Source organism: Plecotus auritus (assembly GCF_963455305.1).
Source record: "Plecotus auritus genome assembly, chromosome: 2".
Classification (NCBI taxonomy): Eukaryota; Metazoa; Chordata; class Mammalia; order Chiroptera; family Vespertilionidae; genus Plecotus; species Plecotus auritus.
Genome location: NC_137771.1, coordinates 187383209 through 187402778, shown reverse-complemented (window position 1 = coordinate 187402778; position 19570 = coordinate 187383209). Strand labels below are relative to the sequence as shown.

At 37.8% G+C, this 19570-nt stretch overlaps 1 long non-coding RNA gene across 2 annotated transcripts in view; it reads left to right on the top strand.

Moving 5' to 3' along the window:
• Positions 1 to 18188, top strand: part of LOC308243060 — a 55338-nt gene extending 37150 nt beyond the window's left edge. Inside the window, exons 3-4 of one of the 2 annotated variants that reach the window (XR_013960042.1) lie at positions 6107 to 6264; positions 10769 to 18188. This is a non-coding gene — a long non-coding RNA (uncharacterized lncRNA). Of the gene's footprint in view, positions 1 to 6106; positions 8379 to 10768 lie in introns of those variants that run through there. The other variant, XR_013960043.1, reaches the window with a different exon arrangement.
• The last annotated feature ends 1382 nt before the right edge of the window (positions 18189 to 19570 follow it).

The following is a 19570-nucleotide window of genomic DNA, read 5'->3' as shown; positions in this document are numbered from 1 at the left end:
TACTCCGGGGCACCTGCGTTTAGGAGGCTGGCATTATCCTGTGGCTTCTCATGGAGACACAGCCCAGGTAGGCAGAAGAAGGAAAAGGGACATGAACCCAACCACAGTCACTCCACACAAGCCATGGGGACCCAGCGGAGAAACTGGTTCCTTTTCCAGCAAAACTCTCCCTTCCTTTTGAGGCCCTTCACAGCCTCATTGCCCAGGCTTGGCCGTTGGTTCCTCGTGGGTGAGACACGTAGGAGAGAGGACTTCCATAGTCCCCCTCCCACCCCATAGCCTCATCCCTCATCAAAGTGTGTGTTCTTGGCCTCACAATTCATTTGAGCAACCTGGGACTGAGACCCTGAAGTTTTAAGTTTTGCTTTGTTTTTTGTTCTTTTGTCTGTTTGTTTTTGCCTTTTTTAAAAAAAAAAAAAATATTTGTGGGTGTCAATGATTCTCAAATGCCCAAGGCCAGGACCGTCCGTCACTCTAAGGTTGAAACCTTCACCTTTTTGCTCCTCCTTTTCTCTTCCTGTTGGACTGGTGGGTGTGCTGCCCAAGAGGCTGGCCTGCCCCTGGGAGGGAGCAGCTGGGGCAGCTGCCCTGGAGCAGCTGCTGTGTCTCAATCCTCTCTTCTGACAATCATTAAAATTCAATTTCAAATCTCCTGTCTTTAACAATTTCCTAAGGAGCCTATGAAAAGTGCCCAAAGCGTGAGCCTTTTTGCAAGTGGCGGTGCCTTGGCAGCAGGCAGGCACTGGTCAGGTTGCCCCTGGCTGGGTCCCTGTGGGCGCTTTGCAGTGGATAAGCGTCTAGATCTGAGTGCTGTGTCTGCCTGGACTGAGGGAAAAGCTCTGTGGAAGTCTTAAGGCAGGCGAAGAAGCAGGAAAGCAACCACCTTTTCCCTCATCCACACTGTCCTGACTGGAGGCCAGCCTATTTGATCCCAGGGGCGGAGCTCAGAACCAGGCAAAAAGTTCTATTTATTTATTTATTTATTTATTTATTTATTTATTTATTTATTTATTTAATAATTCATGGTATAGTTGATCCAAGCGATCTTTTTGTTGTTTGTTTTGTTAATCCTCACCTGAAGGTATTTTTTTCCATTGACTTTTAGAGAAAGTGGGAGGAAGGGGGAGAGACAGAGAGAGAGAGAAACATTGATGTGAGAGACACACATCCATTGGTTGCCTCCCGCAACCAGGGCCGGGTTTGGAGCCTGACACCAAGGTACATGCCCTTGACCAGAATTGAACCTTCAGTCCGCAGGCTGATGCTCTATCCACTGAGCCAAACCGGCTAGGGCTACTTCTCACTCTTTAGCCTCACCATTCCTCACTTACTTTGTCTACCTTTCAGCTCACTGGCCTCTCCTCCTTGATTCCCAAAAGAAAAATATTTGTGCATCAGAAAGTTCCCTTCCCAAGAAGCTTCCCTTGATAGCTTTCTCCTTTGGGTAGAGAAATCTGCTTCTGGGTCAAGGGGAGACCACTACAGTGTTTTGAGAAATAGAACAATGCACGCACATCCCACGTGGGGTAGGTTGCTGAGTTTCATTGGGAGCTTTGACAAGAGTTGCCAAGCAAACATTCTTCAGTCCCAGCCTCAGAGTAGTTTTTCATTCCCTGCTCCAAAACCTTAGCAGGTGATTAGTACCAAAAATGCCTCCCTTAACTAACACCCAGTGGAATCTATGGAAATGACATAGCATTTCTTTGAAATTCTAGATGGGAGTTAAGGACTACCTGACTACAATTGCCTTCACCTCTTAATCACATATCTTCCTAAACACAAGGTTCCTTCCCTATAAACCCATTGGTCTCTCAGCATACCTAATATTTTTCTCCTCCCTTTAGATTCTTATCCCTTACTCTTTTTTTCCCCCTCTGGGGCCCTAAACCAAATTCTCAGAATTAAATTATGATCTTCTCCCAAATGACATGACAAGCTAGAAGGGCAATTTGGGGACCGCTCTGAATATACATGGTGTAGAAAGTAAATGTTACAGCTGAATGCAGTTGACAAGTGGCAATTTGAGGCATCAGCAATAAATTCCACTTTTTCTACAGGCTTTTTTCCTTTTACTTCATTTTTAGGATCTATTGATCCTAATAGATAAAAGTTAAAACAAAAAATAAATGAGAGAAATGCTAAAGACCAGATTAAGCTCTTTCTGGACTGGCAGCCATGGTAACTTCTATAGCTCAGGGTTATTTGGACAGACTCTTTCATACCACTGGAAACACAGAAGGACTAACTCCAAACCCTGCTTCTTGGTATTTAATTACAAACTTGGCAGAGTGGAGACTCTGTGCCGATTAAAAGAAAATCAATCTGTGCTTATTAGCCATAACAAGTCAATAAAAACAGTCAGCTGGAGAAGTAATATTAAGAACACATTGTTTCTTTTTCTTTTTATTGATTTCAGAGAGGGAGAGAGAGATAGAAACATCAATGATGAGAAAGAATCATTGACCGGCTGCCTCCTGCATGTCCCCAACTAGGGACCGAGCCTGCAACCTGGGCATGTGCCCCTGACCAGAATCGAACCTGGGACCCTTTGTTCTACAGTCCGACTCTGGGCAACAACACACTCTTGTTACCATCAGACAAAAGTCCCTGAGAATTTTTAAGCTTCCACAGCACATTTTATTGTTCCACTGCCTGATTTGGAGGAGTTTCTGCTTGTGCGATACCTGAAGTTGTTTCCTGGAAGTGCAACTTGAATGAGTTTTACAGTCATTTTATACCCTGGTTCCAGAATAACTCTGTCTCCAAAGTTTTGAATACATCTACCGGTGTGGGCTTTTCATTGCTTTGCCCCAGTGAGGAGGGCCTCATATTGTAGTGGGGAACACACCGGGCTAGAAATGTGAGGCAGGATCTAGGTTCCAGGTAAGGCGTGTAATTAATAGTGCGAATGCTAGGCAGTTCATGTTTCCGGGCTGCAGATTTCCCGTATGTAAAGAGAAAAGACTAGACAATCTCCTAGGGCCCTCTCAGTCCCTAAATCCTGTAGTTCTATAATATACTTGTAAATTTTCAACATAAGAGAAGATCCAAATCTATGAGTTACTGAATAAAATATCTATTTTCTAGTTCTTCAGTAAAAGTTTATGCAGAAGACTGACAAATGTTTTTTGGCCTTTTCCTGGGAGAGATCCTAAATTTGACTAGAGGAAACCAAGCTAAGAGACTTGGCCTTCTGTTCTTGAGGACAAATGAACCATTGTCTTACACTTGAACTTCTTTTCCTTTACAGATCCAACTTAGACATAATGTTTCACTCAAGATCAGGCTGTGGTTTTAGGAGATTCTGGTCTGGCTTGCCTCATTTTAAGACTTCTATCATCTCTTTTCAAAACCTGAGGAGTACCTCATTTCCTGTTTGAGAGTTCCTTGGGCTTTGCCAGCCACCAGCCAGGCCTTGCCAGGAGTTCCGGCTGGGAAGGACAGTCTGAGTTCATGGTAGAGAACAAGCTGGCACACAGTTGTAGTGACTCACCAACCTGGCTGCCCACTTTGCAATGCAAGGGCCACACTGTCGAATAGAAAGACCTGCGTTTTAGCAAAGTGAGTCGGATCCCATGGCAAAATCATCTCAGCCTCCATCTCTGATCTTCCCTTTCACTGGCTGTTTTGGACACAAGACGAGAAAGAAAATTTTATCCTGAATTATGTTTTGTTTTAAGATTAATTAACAGGTCCTTGGTTTTATGTCCATTCTGTTCTAGGTATTTAGGGGTGATTACAAACCAGTGAACATAGGTCACAGCAAAATGAACATTCAAGATTAGGTGAAAACATTCCTCTGAAATGTCAGTATTCATTTTTGGAGTGTCAGTTACTACATTTCTGTAATTCATCATTTTTTTTTTCTTGGCTTAGAGTCAAGATGAGAAATGATATTTAGACCAAAGACATTGTTTTGTTATATAGCCACTGCTTTTTAAAATGCAAATATTCTCTCTCTCTCTCTCTCTGTCTCTGTCTCTGTCTCTGTCTCTCTCTCTCTTCCTCTCTCCCCGACCCCCCCCCCCTCTCTCTCACACACACACACACACACACACACACACACACACACACAGCATCCAAATTCTAAAGAAAGTCCTTTCAAGACTTACAGGAGAAAATTAACGAAGGCTAGAGCAATGGCAACACTAAAAGGCAATGATTTCACTTTATAAAAAGTCATTGTACAGCACACAGGTGTTTTTAAAAGCACGTATCATTATGATTAAAGAATATTACATTTCTAAATTATTACAATTCTTATCTACTTTCAAGTCATATATAGGAGCCATTTAAAAGTAGTTTATATTACAATATGTAACCAAAACCCAACTAGAAGAAGTTTATAATGTGCATAGGTTTACCCCATAGAGAATTAAATTTTAAATTATAAGTCTTGTCCTAAAGTTGTAGAACTTTAGGACAAGATAGCTTCTGGTATTGACATGGAAGAATCTTCAATGGCTATTTTAGTTTTAATGTACATTGCACTGAAATAAAGTGCACATTGTATTTTTTTCCTCCAAGTGTTCTTTTGTTAAATATGGAATATTTTTAGCATGTTGTTTTTAATGTATACATTATTTTTATTAGGTCATTTGCTAAAAGATAGAATATGTAATAATAATGGCCTCTTGCTTTTCCCCAAATTTTATTTTTTCACGTCAAACAAAAATAGATACTTTTCTCTTGGGGAAAAAGAATATGAGGGTGTTGGATGCAAAAATGATTATTTAGTTACAGAATTTTCCCTAACAGATTAGCATTTATGATGGATCGTATTTCAAAGCTGATTATTCTCAAAGAACAGCAGAGCGATATTAGAATTTCCAAGTATATTGCTTTGTTTAAAAAGTATTTTAATACATTATTCAAATTGTCAGTTATTGGTTTAAAGAAAAGCAGTATCTGTTGCAAATGTGAAATTTTGCTGTTTGGTGCACCTTACCAATTCTAGTTTATTTAGAATAAAAGTGGAAATTATTAATATCAAAGACATAGACAATTTATAGCTCTGTCAATTTTTTTTTTAACTTTAACTGTGATAGGCATCTCTGCAAGGTGGGTTTTACATATTTTTTCCCTAATTTTTTTTTCCTCCTTTCAGTAAGAAGGATAAGCTTTTAGAGTACCCAGTCACCGTGGTAACTGCCAAAAAAATTCTCCTGAAGTTTGAAGAGGTCAGCTAACAGGGTCAACAACTCTGGCCTCTCTCTGCGCTTGGTCTAGCATGTCCCAGCCTGCGGTTGGAGTGTCAGACCAGCTCTGACCCTGGGAGGTGGGCTATTCCGGCTCTGATATAAATTTTTTGAGTCAGTTCATGGCCTGGACTCTCCAGGTGGCCTCCAAAATCGATTTTGACCCCCTGACCCTGTCTCACGGAGGCATAGCATTCACCCTAAGTAAGGATTTAGCCAGGAATGACAGCTTTCCACTGAGTGTTATTGGGGACAGTATAAACAGTTTGGAAAGCAAGTAAGGAGGTGCGAGTGCTAGAAATAATTAAAAACATATTAAAAAACACTTTTAGAAAATTCTCTTTGTGGAAAAAATATTTAAAATGCATATTTGGTACAGAATTCTTATTGGACTTGTAGGATTTAAAAAATCAAAGAACAGTTTTGAATATACTCAGCAAACCCACACATCTTTTTCTTTTTATGTACTTTGTTACAAATATGCAAATAAGATAGTCTGAAGCAACAAAATAGGTACAACAGGGATGTGACATGTACAGAAAGGCAAGCTAGTTATTAAAATAATAGACGTTTTAGTATTTTAAATACTAAATTTTGTGTGTCTGTGGAAATGTTTAAAATGGGAGAATAAGGAACCTTAAAAAAAAAATAACACCCAGCTTGTAATGAAAATAAGCTTGTGCTGCACTCCAAGTACCTTGCTACTTTGTAAAACAAATAACCAATGTACTCCTTTGTATGCAAATGAGATAAAAATTATAAATATAGAAAGTTAGACCTTGTATAGAGCTAAAGAAGAGAAAACAGGAATTTAAAAGTCTCTGAATTAACTTGGAAAATAAAATTAATGTAGATAAATCATCAGTGACTCTTTTTTCCTTCCTTCTTTCCTCCTTTTTTTTTTTCAGGATGCCACTCTGAATGTTTTATTTTCTCCAGGGAAGTAGAGTTCTAGCCTGTGAACTCCGTATGTAAATGTGGTCATCAAGCAAGACTGAACTACCAAGAGGGAAGATTTTGAATGTTTTGCTTTCTTAAAACCCTTCACACCATCCTTCCTACAGTGGTACTTTATTCAAAGTTTCCCCCTTCCCAGAATTGTTGAAAATAGCTCCAAAGCAACAATGCAATAGCTCAACCAATTGTACTATGAAGTTGTCGAGAGGACATTTTATCAGAATCTTTTGTAAAAATTAGATTTGAAGTAGGGTGAGTGTTCTTTTGGAAGAGGGGACAAGAGCGAGTAGAAGCAGGTTGGGGGGGGGGGGGCGGGGGGAACCAAGCTGTTCATATAAGTATATATACTCTTTGTGTTTGAAGGCCTCTGTGCCTTGGCTTCTCACTATGTTAAATCCCTATTATAAAACTTATCTTCACAAAGCCTATTATAGTGTTCTGAGAACAAATTGGACCATGAATAACTGAGTTGGAAGTGTAGATTATTTTCTACTCAGGGAAAGTTAGAGATGACAACAGCTTAACTAAAAGAATAGTGATTAATCTTAAATAGATGGATTTCAAAGTTTCATTCTTGATAAAGAGTACCTTTGATACTTCCCCTCTTCACACTCAAGTTTCCAGTTTCTTTGTGCTGAGAATTGTCCTAGTGATTACACTGTCCACCTCATACAGCACGGCTCTAACATAGATCGTTCCCTTTCACATTGTTAATCTGTCAGAGAGGTGGCCAGAACGACACTCCACTTCCTAGAGGTTAAATGTATGGTTCCCAAGTGGAACCTGTGCTTAGATGTCAGACTCACGCTTAGGAATGATATCTTACATAATCATAATTTCTCAATTAGATAAAATTATTATTTTTTTAATCTTAAATTTGTTTACTACCCTATAGCTTGCAAAGCATTTCTCAGCTCATAATTTTGTTGGATCCATAGAATAATGTTATAAAATAAATATCATTCATCCCATTTTGCCAATGAAAAAGCTGAGTTATTTGCATATTGTGATCTGGCTGATAAATGGAAGAACTAGAACACCAACTCAGATTTTAAAAAGTTTCTGTTTCAAGTGTTCAACCTATAACAATAGTCTTTATAATTATTTTTGTGTATTACATCCCTGAAAATGAATATTTTTGTATTAAAAAGCAAAAGTCTTCATATTTCACAGACAAAAAAGTTAAAAGACACAACTGAAAAAAATCTATTCACTTAAAAGTGAATTTTGTCAACTATTGTTTTCCTTTGTGTATATACATATATTTCAATAGTCTCTCATAGTTGAATATATTAATTTCTAAAAGTCAAATATGAACAGCCCTATATACATTAACTAACTACTTGGAATTTTTTAATGCACATAAAAACTGTAGATTATATGTTTCAAAATAAAATATAACAATAAGTAAGTCTTTAGAAGCAGGTTCTGCAAGTTAAGTAATTATTTGAGAACATGCAATTGATTGTTATAGAGTGCAATGGGTGAAATTTTCCTTTTAGTGTTTTTCCCCCCAGCTATATTGAGGTATAATTGGCAAATAAAATAGTAAGATACTTAAAATGTACATCATTTTGATTTAATACTCATATACATTGTGAAATCACTTCTCCCATGGAGTTAATTAACCCATCTATCACTTCCATATTTGTGTGTGTGTGTGTGTGAACATTTAAGTTCTAGTCTCAATAAATTTCAATTATTTAACACAGTGTTATCAACCATAGTCACCATGTTTTAACTTAGATCCTCAGACCTTACTCACCTTATAGCTGAAAGTTTGTACTCTTCCCAACTTTCTCGCTTCCCAGCCCCTGCCCTACTGGTTTTTAGGCTGGTATCTTTTAACATCTTTATAAGTTTGGATAAACAAAGTTGTATAAAACTACTTTTTTGTCTCTTGGGTTTTTACTCTCCAGGTTAAAATAAAGTTTGCAAAATACTCTAAAAAGGTTTAGTTAACCTGATATTGATGTAATCTATGTAAACATATAGAAATCAAGAAATACAAAAAGATAACACCATGTGATTCTCTTAGGTTTTTAATTATGTTGTTCTAATTATGTAATGTAGGTAGTGTGGATGTTAATGTGGAAATTCTAAGCTTTTTATTTCTTAAATTGTATACAATGGAACTAGTCATTTTATCTATACTAAAATTAAGGCTTTTGCTCCTGAATTATGCTGGCAGCCAGACAAATCCGGTGAAGCTTTTTAGGATTAGAAAAAAAATGAGTCTAGAAAAGGAAAGTCAACTGCTCTGGTTGGAAGTTGCATTTGTGAGGTTATATATTTTAACAATTTTTTTGTGCTGAAGTTTTTCAATTACAATATGACATTAGACTGAGATTCTTGGTTTTGATTTGGAGGTGAATGATCAAGCCCAGAATTCAAACTTCTAGTCTTCTCTACTAATTTGCAAACTAAGAAGTGCAGAGCCCTGGCTGGGTAGCTCAGTTGGATGAGTATCATCCGGATCTGCCGAGATTGTGGGTTTTGCTTTCCAGTCAGGGCAAATACAAGAAGCAACCAATGAATGCATAAATAAGTGGAACAACAAATCTCTCTCTCCCTCTCTCAAATTAATTAAAAATAAATTCAGAAATGCAAAAACAAGGACTTATATTAACATTGATATGTTTGTTTAGATGCTCTGAAATTTGCTTTTTACTACTAACCTCATTCATTTTGTTCATGTGTTTTTTTTTTGTGGGTTTTGTTGTTGTTGTTTAAGATTTTTTATTGATTTCTAGAGAGAGAGGGAGAGGGAGGGAGAGAGAAACATGGATGTGGAAGTAAAACATCAATCAGCTGCCTCTTTCATGCCCCTGACCTCATAACCTGGGCATGTGCCCCAACCAGGAATTGAACCAGCAACCCTTCAATGCACGAGACAATGCTCAAACAACTGTGACATGCCAGCCAGGGCCATGCATGTTTTAGTAGCTGCCAGATGTTCCACCTTTCCTCCCTTTATTTCATTCTTTCTTCTTTTCTTCACTTCCCTCCCTCTTCCTTCCCTCTTTTTTTCCTTCCCCTTCTTCCTGAGATTTTAAGTAGGTTTTTTTTAATGTAGAACATCTTGAGTAAAAGAATTTATCTATGCAATATATTATGCTAAACTGATATGCTACACAACAAAACACTCACTTCAGTTAAACTTAAAACAAGTCAGAGAACCTGCAAGTATAATATCAAAACTTCTCAACAACCAAAATCCAATCCTGAGGTATCAACTTTTTTTTTTTAATTTAAATTTTTAAAATTTATTTTCTTTTACTTTTTTCCATCATAATTTATCTCCCCTATACTCTTGGGGAATCAACTTTAAAATTTTTTTTTCTTTATTGATTAAGGTATTACACATGTGTCCTTATCCTCCCATTGCCCTCCACCCCCCCACTCATGCCCTCACCCCGCTGGTGTCTGTGTCCATTGGTTAGGCTTATATGCATGCATACAAGTTCTTTGGTTGATCTCTCCCCTTTACCTCCACCCTCCCCTGCCTTCCCTCTGAGGTTAGACGGTCTGATCGATGCTTTGTCTCTGGATCTGTTTTTGTTCATCAGTTTATGTTGTTCATTATATTCCACAAATGAGTGAGATCATGTGATATTTATCTTTCTCTGATGGCTTATTTCCTTAGCATAATGCTCTCCAGGTCCATCCATGCTGTTGCAAATGGTAGGAGTTCCTTCCTTTTTACAACAGTGTAGTATTCCATTGTGTAGATGTACCACAGTTTTTTAATCCACTCATCTGCTGATGGGCACTTAGGCTGTTTCCAAATCTTAGCTATTGTAAATCGTGCTGCTATGAACATAGGGGTGCATATATCCTTTCTGATTCGTGTTTCTAGTTTCTTGGGATATATTCCTAGAAGTGGGATTACTGGGTCAAATGGGAGTTCCATTTTTAGTTTTTTGAGGAAACTCCATACTGTTCTCCACAGTGGCTGCACCAGTCTGCATTCCCACCAGCAGTGCTAGGGGGTTCCTTTTTCTCCACATCCTCACCAACACTTGTCATTTGTTGATTTGTTGATGATAGCCATTCTGACAGGTGTGAGATGGTACTGCATTGTCATTTTGATTTGCATCTCTCGGATGGTTAGTGACTTTGAGCATGTTTTCATATGTCTCTTGGCCTTCCTTCTATCCTCTTTTGAAAAGTATCTATTTAGGTCCGTTGCCCATTTTTTTATTGGGTTGTTTATCTTCCTTTTGTTAAGTTGTATGAGTTCCCTGTAAATGTTGGAGATTAAACCCTTATCAGAGATAACATTGGCAAATATGTTCTCCCAGGCAGTGGGCTTTCTTATTGTTTTGTTGATGGTTTCTTTTGCTGTACAGAAGCTTTTTATTTTGATGTTGACCCATTTGTTTATTTTCACTTTAGTTTCCATTGCTGTAGGAGCTGTATCGGTAAAGAAATTGCTTCGGCATATGTCTGAGATTTTGCTGCCTGTGGATTCCTCTAATATTTTTATGGTTTTCGGGGATCAACTTTTAATGTAATAGATTCTGGCAATTTCCCTTTTGTTGTCTTTATAGTCTTTATGAGTCATCTAAACTATTGGTTATTTTTCATGTAAACTTCTCATGTTGTGAAAGAAGAAAAAGAAGAGGAGGAGGAGCAGGAAGAAGAAGAGAAATTATTTCAGAAATTCGAAAAGAAATGTTGTCAGTTGCTACATATAACTTGTATGTAAGTACATGGAAGCATCACGTTAGCACCGAAAAGGATAAAGATCAGTTATTCTTCATTTTTCTTTTAAGTCACACCTGCCCAATATATTGTCATATCAAAGATCTTTTCTTGCTCTACCTGGTTTGGCTTAGTGGGTAGAGCGTTGGCCTATGGGCTGAAGGGTCCCAGGTTCGATTCCAGTCAAGGGCACATGCCTGGGTTGCGGGCTTAATCCCCAGTGTGGGGCATGTAGGAAGTAGCCGGTCAATGATTCTCTCTCATCATTGATGTTTCTATCTCTCTCTCCCTTTCCCTTCCTCTCTGAAATCAATTAAAAAAAAAAAGTTATCCCTTAAAAAAACAAAAACAAACAAACAAAAAAAACAAAGATGTTTTCTCTCTCCTAAAGCTATTATCAGTGTGGATAGATTAATATAAATTTGGCAAAATAGAATTTTAAATAGCACAAGAATTTTTCTTAATGAAGTTTTTAAGTAAATTAATCATGCATAAATATTTTGTATTCTTTTGAAAGGAAAAGTATATATCCATGTCTATTTAGGAAATTACAATGCATAGTGAAAAATTTAGTCAACTATTTGGATATTAGTTTCTACAATACTAGATTTTTCTCTGTCCCTCTATCTTGTGAATATATCAGGTATATTCGAGTGCTAATAGATACATTTCATGATTACAGGACTTAATATACTAGAGAAACCAAGAGTTGTGCTATTTGTGTTGAGTATTGTTGACAATTGTCAAATGAGCACAATTGGCTACCTCAATAGTAGGTATGAGGCATTCCTTCAAGTTTCTACAAAGATGAAAAGACTAAATCCCTGCCATCCTGGAATTTTGTGCTAGGTCTTAGGAGGAAGTAGAGATTGGAATTAAAAATACAAAAAGATTTGAGATTTTGGTCCAGCTCCTCAGAAAAGAGAAATTAGCATGTACACAAATGTCTCTTCAGAATAAACTCTGGTAAAGTTATGAACGAATAGCTAGGAAAATATCGAATAGCCTGGAGAAGCTTGTTGGAGAAAATAAGACTTGAAGAATGGATAGGACTCTGATAGACACATATGGGACCATATTCCAGGTGGAAGCAAAAGGCAGAGAAGTGAAATTGTATAGTGTACCATTGAAAATTATTTAATGGACTTAAAAGGAAGTTTCTAGAATAACACAAAATGAGGGCTAAAATTATCTATTTTAATAGGCAATCCAATAATTTTATTCATTCAGGAAATACTGTCATCATAAGTGCCATGAGAATATTTTACTAGTAATAAAAACACTTCTTTTAAAGATAGTTAAAATTCAATAAAGAGAAAAGTAAGTGTGAGAAATGTAGTGTTTCTCACACTAGATTATTCCTGGATCTAGGTACCTCTGTGTTTCTCAGTATCTTCATCTAGATAGTTATTTCTCATATTTATTAAATAACATTTCAAATATTAAAATGAAGACTCTTATGGAAAATTAGTTATTCTTTTTCAAAGATAACTCATGGGTCACTTTTTTTTTCTTCTTTTTTCTTCTTTTTATTCATGAGTCACTTCTTATGTGTCACTTGCTCCAGAATTCTATTATAGAGTTACAAATAATGACTGCATCTTTAAAATGTACTTTTAAGTGAATGGAAAATGTCAATTTTAAATTCTGCCATTCAGACATTCTACGTTTGTGCTTATGCAAGTGAATGAAAATCTAGAAATATATTTAAAAGCCCACAGAGATATTCTGAAATCAGAAATTATCAGCCAATTGTATAAACTACCTCAGACTTTCTTATAAAAAAGATATTAAAAGGCAAATAATCAGGGAATAAAGGCACACTAAGTAAATTCTAGCAGCATCAGAGTCATCCTGTAATAATCAAAATAGTAAACTCGTACAAAAGTGTTTTTTTCTTAAATTTTTTAAAAAATATATTTTATTGATTTTTTACAGAGAGGAAGGGGAGGGAGAGTTAGAAACATCGATGAGAGAGAAACATCGATCAGCTGCCTCCTGCACACTCCCTACTGGGGATGTGCCCGCACTCCCTTCTGGGTATGTGCCCGCAACCAAGGTACATGCCCTTGACCAGAATCGAACATAGGACCCTTGAGTCCACAGGCTGACGTTCTATCCACTGAGCCAAACTGGTTAGGGCTCGTACAAAAGTTTTTGGTGATGTAGAGCACAAGAATCCAGCGATAGAGTGTTTGTTCTGAGTGTCAATCTTCCTAATATGAAACCTCAAGTCAAGTGGAAACTAAATCCTAGCTCTAAAGCTCAGAAATCCAGGCATAAGGACTATTTTACAGGGGAAATGGGTTGAAATGTATTGAACACCAAATTAGAGGGAAATATGAGCAAATAATGTGGATGGATGGGAGTGTTTGCAAGGGTAAAAGAAACACTCATTCTTATCTGTGGCTGGTTAAGCATGTTGGATAAAGCACTGGTTAGCTGTCTGGAACCATATCTTTAATTTCAGTTTGTTCTATTACATAGTCTCAAAATGTAGCCCTGACCTAATAGAAGTCTTTCAATTATAGGTTATTTTCGGTAAATAAATAAAACTTTTGAGTGCTCATGGAGATATTGTAGGTGTTATTGAAAGAGAAAGGTGTTAAAATTAAAAGGAAAAGATGTCATGCCTTCTGCTCTCAAAGATAAGAACAATATTCATATTTAAGGCTCCACCCAAAGTAAATTATTGACATTGCTTTCAGCACCCACTTAAGGACAACTCATTTTTAAAGCTTTTCCTTTATAACTCTTGCAGCTGTATATCAGATATCCCCAGCACCAGTGACTATGGCACTGCAAACAATGCAAGTTTATAGAAGCAGAAGTGAAAGTGATAGAATAAAAAGAGAAAGTGCTCTTTATCACTTCCCCAGAAGTATGCGTATATCCTTCCAGATCTCAGATAAAAAGAAAGATGTATAGGTGGATGGAAATGTAGGTAGATAGGTAGATAGATAGATAGATAGATAGATGATAAAATATATACTAGTTAAGAACATAGACTCTGAGCCTGGCCAGTGTGGCCCAGTGGTTGAGCGTCGACCTATGAACCAGGTCACGGTTCAATTCCTGGTCAGGGCACATGTCTGGGCTGCAGGCTCAGTCCCCAGTGTGGGTTGTGCAGGAGGCAGTGGATCAATAATTCTCTCTCATCTTTGATGTTTCTATCTCTTTCTCCCTCTCCTTCCTCTCTGAAATCAATACAAATATATTTTAAAAAACACCACAAAACAAAACTAACATAGATTCTGAATCTAGACAGTCAGAGTTTGAGTCCCAGTCTCTACTACTTACCACACGTATGTTCTCAGTTTTCTCACTTATAAAAGTGGGGATGATACAGTACTATCTCATTGGATTATTGTAAGGATTAAGTGAGTCTGTATGTGAACTGCTTAGAGCAATGCTTGGCACAGAATACGCATTGTATAAAGGTTAGCTACCCTTCTTATGCATACACATATATACTTTTTTAAACAAATGAGGTTTTACTATATGTATTTCCTCACTTCATAATATGTCTGGGAAACATACTTATAACACAGATAGGTCTGTTTCACTCTGTAACTGCCGCATCGTATCCCACAGTAGAGTTGGGTCTAAATGTCTTTAACCAGTCTCCTGTTGGTCATTTAGGTTGTTTCCAGGTGTTTCCGCTTCAAAGCAAACACCAATATCTTATCCTTGAATATAAAGCAAGGCTTGCAGAAGGGACAGGCATGTAATATATACCCATTTTATAAATGATCAAAATGAAGCTCAGAGGAGTTTCCTGACTTGCACAAGGTCATCTAGCTAGTAAGTAGCAGTTCAGAGAACTAGTTTTACACTGTCTTACCTCAAATTTCCCCATTTGATGTGGAATTGCTTTACAAATACAGCGGTCCTTATGTCATATGTCCATGACAAGACTTTCCTGCTTTCTGAAATAAGCATTAGGCAACTACATGTTTATGTGCATCCAAAGGGGACATAGGTCAAGAGATACAAAAAAAAAATATGTTAAAAGATGAAATAAAATAGTAAGCCTGGCATTGTCCTAGGTATTAAAGAGAATATTAAAATCATGACACCAATCTTAGGTGCTTAAATGGTTTGAAATCAGGATACATAACACATGGTGGTAGAAGGAGGAATAGGAAGGGTGACTTGCCATTTGGCTACGTAGGAGAATATTACTTGAAAAACTGCCACGTTTGACTTTTGGTCTTCCCAGATGGTACACCCTTGATTAACTCTGACCTGGCTCTGTTAAGACTGATATTTATGCTCTCCTGTACCCACACTCTCTAATCCTGCCACATTCTATTAAGTAGTATTAAGATAATAAAAATTTCACAAACTACAAATATATATAAAAGTCAATTGAATTGACTTTAAGTTATTGTATCTCAGGACAGATAATTCTTTTATATACAGTGACGCTTCAGCCAAGTATAGTCCTCTCTCTTTCAGACAAGAGACTACTGTACAATGGCTTCAACATGTGCAGGACTCATTGTGGAAACAGCTTTTCAATAACCCGTGTTTCTAATTCCAGCATAGTTTGGGATCCAAGAACAGAGGGGGGAATTTTAATAATGTATTTGTTGTTGTGCTTGTCTTTCTATGATGCCAACATTGGGAAAGAATTTTATTGTCAGCCAAATTGTTTAGTGACTTTAGGACTGGGGCAAATGACTTCTCCAAGCTGAAATGTCCTCTTACATTAAACAGAGTTAGTGTATTTGTTTTGTTGGGAAACGAGCATATTCAGTTTGTTGATGTTTATCTGAATGTTTAAAAAAGCATAGGTGATGCAAATTGTAACATTTTAAAAATGTTATTGATTGATTAATTTGAGAGAGAAACAGCAATTTGTTGTCCCACCCACTCATCTACCCACTGGTTGATTCCTATATGTGCCCTGACTGGGGATCGAACTCGTAACCCTGCTGCAACCAGATGATGCTCCAATCAACTGACAGTCAGGGCACAAATTGTAAAATTTTACTGCCATGAGAGAAATACTAAGATTTAGAAACATTCAGGACATAGTGTAACTTGAAAGCAAAGCATGGAGAGAAAAAAAGGAAGCACCATGGCCTTTTCCAGATATATTTCTTAGATAGCACCTAAGTCAGTTTACTTATCAGACATTTGTTTACCTTCTGCCTCTGTTTCTGAGTTATGGTAACATCTAAGAAGCTTACAAAAATACTTACCAAAATCGGTGGGACATAATGCAACAATTTAACTCCTAATGACAGCCACCTCTAACTATGAATGACATAAAATAAATTATGTTTGAACTGGATTTTCAGCTGCAGGTCTTTATTCTGCCACCCAGACAGCCCTATAAAGTTGCACTTGTGGCCTTAATCCCACTTGGATGTGTGCCCTGCTGCCTCTACTTTCCATCATTCGGGTGCTTTCGTCTTCTTGAATCAGTGAACAATCTTTGTTTCTGTACCTTATTAGGCCAAAGACCATAACAGCTAGTGATGGCATCGGCAAGCCCTGCGGGCAGGATTCTCTGCAGACCCAGCCAACCTCCAACAAACCCCTTTTTATACTCCTGTTTCTAGGAAGAATTATGATGGCGGTGCCCTGCTGTTGATCAGTCAAATCTGTGGTAGGCCCAGAGATAAGTCCTATAAGTGTGGTGTACTGTAAAACAGCGGCTTCCATTCATTAGTAGCTTGTGTGTAATAAACCACCAAAAAGGGGGGGGGGGGGGCGGGGAGGCAGCTGCAGTGTGCAAGAGCAAACAAGGCATCCCATTCTTGGGAGCCAAAACTTTGTAATTTGCTACTGGGCAGCCTGCTCTTGCTGACATTCTTTCTGATAACATAGTGGTGGCCTATCTATATTTATAGTTTGACTACTAACCCAAGAGACTCTAATTGGTAACTATGTATATACATATTGTAACAGCTTGTTATTAAGGAAGAGGTGAAAAATACTACCAAATGGCTGGCAAACAAAATTGCTGGGTTAAAATGCCATTTTCTCTACCAATGGTTAACCTTAAACTAATTTATGCTAGCCCCTGTTGTATAGTACTGGTTTTATAAGGATGGCACTTCAGAAGATACCAGCTAACATTCACACGGTGAGGATGTTCCCTAGGATTGAAGGGTGTCTCTTTGGTAGTATATTTTCTAGCCATAAAAGTGTTCATCGAATAGAAAGGTATTTGGGGGGGTGGGGAATGCTTGTCTTTTTAAAATTAAAAGTAGAAATGAAGTCTCATTGTTTGGCTATCAGGTATGTAAGAAACACTACTTTGCAACTAGTACTGCAGATTATTCATCTGCCTCAATCCAAATGTGGAAGACAATTTAATCGTGAAAAGCAGACAGTATACCTGTGTTGGGGGTGAGGGGGGGGGATCTCAATAAGCCCTTTTAAGTCAGGATGGGTAAACCTAATAAAAGGGAAACACTTGAATTTCTCAGGACTGCTTAATGAGATGAAAAAATGCTGCAATTTCTGTAATAAACTCTTTCTTTTACATCCAAAGCAGGTGCGTGGCACTGTGATACCAACACTGTACTCATTCCTCATCAGCCCCCTACTGCTCTTCCCAATGGGAGCGGAATACTGGACATTCTAGGCATTTTTCCTTCACCTCTCGGAGCTCAGGGTCAGGAGAGGGGCTGTGGCAGAGCGGAAGGCATGCCAGTTGTTTTGGAATTCTTGCAGGTGTTTAAAAAGCAAAGGGTTCTTTGGGGAGGCACATCTGCATTTGTCATGTGCCATTTGTGCTAAAGCCTGTGGTGTTTTTGTTGGTTGGTTTGACAGATTGACATGTAATGGCCAGGACCAGTGAGCGGCTGCTCCCAGCAAAGTCACTCTGATAGCTAGAGTTCTCTAGAAATCAGCTGGCCTGAATTCCCCATGACTTTTCTCCGCCCCTCAAAGGAGAATGCGTTGTTCTAATGTCCCACAATTTTTTTTGTTTTGTTACATTGTTTTAAACTCTAAGTTAAGACGAAACAGGGACTTTGATAGGTTCATGACATCTACAAAGAGTTTTCAAAACCAACCAGTCCTTCAAATGTACTTAGAAGTGGGTTAAAGAGACTTATGGCATTAGCATAAATATTGGGATATCATAAAATTTAAAACTTGAGAACATATCTGTGTCAGCGATGAATGAGGGAACAATAATAGAGGCAAAAACTGCAACATTAACACTTTTTCATACTTTTAAACACTAAATAAAACTCTCATTTTAAGTTATTTTTGAAATCTCTTTTTCTTTTTCATCTCAGAATTTATATGTAAGCTTGTATCTTATCAACCATGTTACCACAAAGCCAAGTAAATATGTGTGAAAGCAAACTTTAGTATGGTGTCTTTTGTTGACAAAGTGAAATCAGAAATCCTTATTAACATTCTCCATACATAGGGAGCTTCTCATGGAATTAAGGGTTCAAAGCTCATGTTTCTGGTATTTATTGTCCATATAACTTTCTGAATTTCATGGTACTGTGATAGGCCCCATCCTGTCCCCCTATTAAGACGGCACAAAATAACAAAGGAATATCATGTGTTAATTAAGCAAATGCAAAATGTCGTAGACATGTTCATAATAGCATTCGCTTCACATCGACCCAAACATAAATACTCCCCTGACATATGGTTTCCTGGACACGCACCTTCCCTTACCTACATAGCACCTCCGCACTGGAAAGGGCCATTCCTTTGGACAGAGCATCTCAGTCTGGGTGTCTTATTTGTCAGCATATTATCAGCTCCACAGGTCTATCTGCATAACCAGGTTTCCATGGAGCCCTGCGCTGGAGAAAGAGGAAAGGCAAAACAAAACTCCTTTCAGGCCTAGGAGTAGTCCTTCAGAACTGGTCACGGGAACCCAGAAGGAGTTCTGCCATGGTGTGGGTGAGAGAATATTGAAAACAAAAGGCCACTTCCTAACTGTACAATGGAAAAATGGCTGTTGTTTTTCCCTCTTCTAGTGACAAGTTATGTTCTGGATATTTAAATTTTTAATAACATTTACTCGTTTTTAATGTGTTGATTTTTAGAGAGAGGGAGGGAGAGAGAGAGAGAGAGAGAAAGAAACATGGATTTGTTGTTCCACTTATTCATGCACTCATCGGTTGATTCTTGTATGTGCCTGACCAGGGATCGAACCCACAACCTTGGTATTGGAACAATGCTCTAACCAACTGAACTACTTGGCCACGGCCCTCATTTATTAATAATTTGTAAAAACCTTCTTAAGTAATGATTCCTTCATGTTCCCTCAATAGGACTTAAATATACTCAGGTCTTTACTGTTTGTAGTTAATTTGCCAGATTTAGAAAGTAAAAAACAGCAACAACAGAATGACCAGTTAAAGTTGAATTTTGGATGAACAACAATATTTCTAGTATAATATTGCATGGGATATACTTACACTAAAAAAAATCTCTATTGTTCATCTGGTATTCAACTTTAACTGGGTGTCCTGTTTTATTGGGCAACTCTATTGGTAGCAGAGGTTGATTAATGGCAAATTCATGATCAGAAGCCTCATGGTGTGAAGGGATTAAATTTTTTTTATTGTGTTATTTTCCTGGGGTTCACAAAGATTATCTACTGAGCGTGATATAGTTAATGATAATAACGATGATGACTGAGCACCTGTCCAAATACACAGCAACCAGCGGAGACAAATGATGCTATCCCCATTTTGCAAACGAGAAAACGG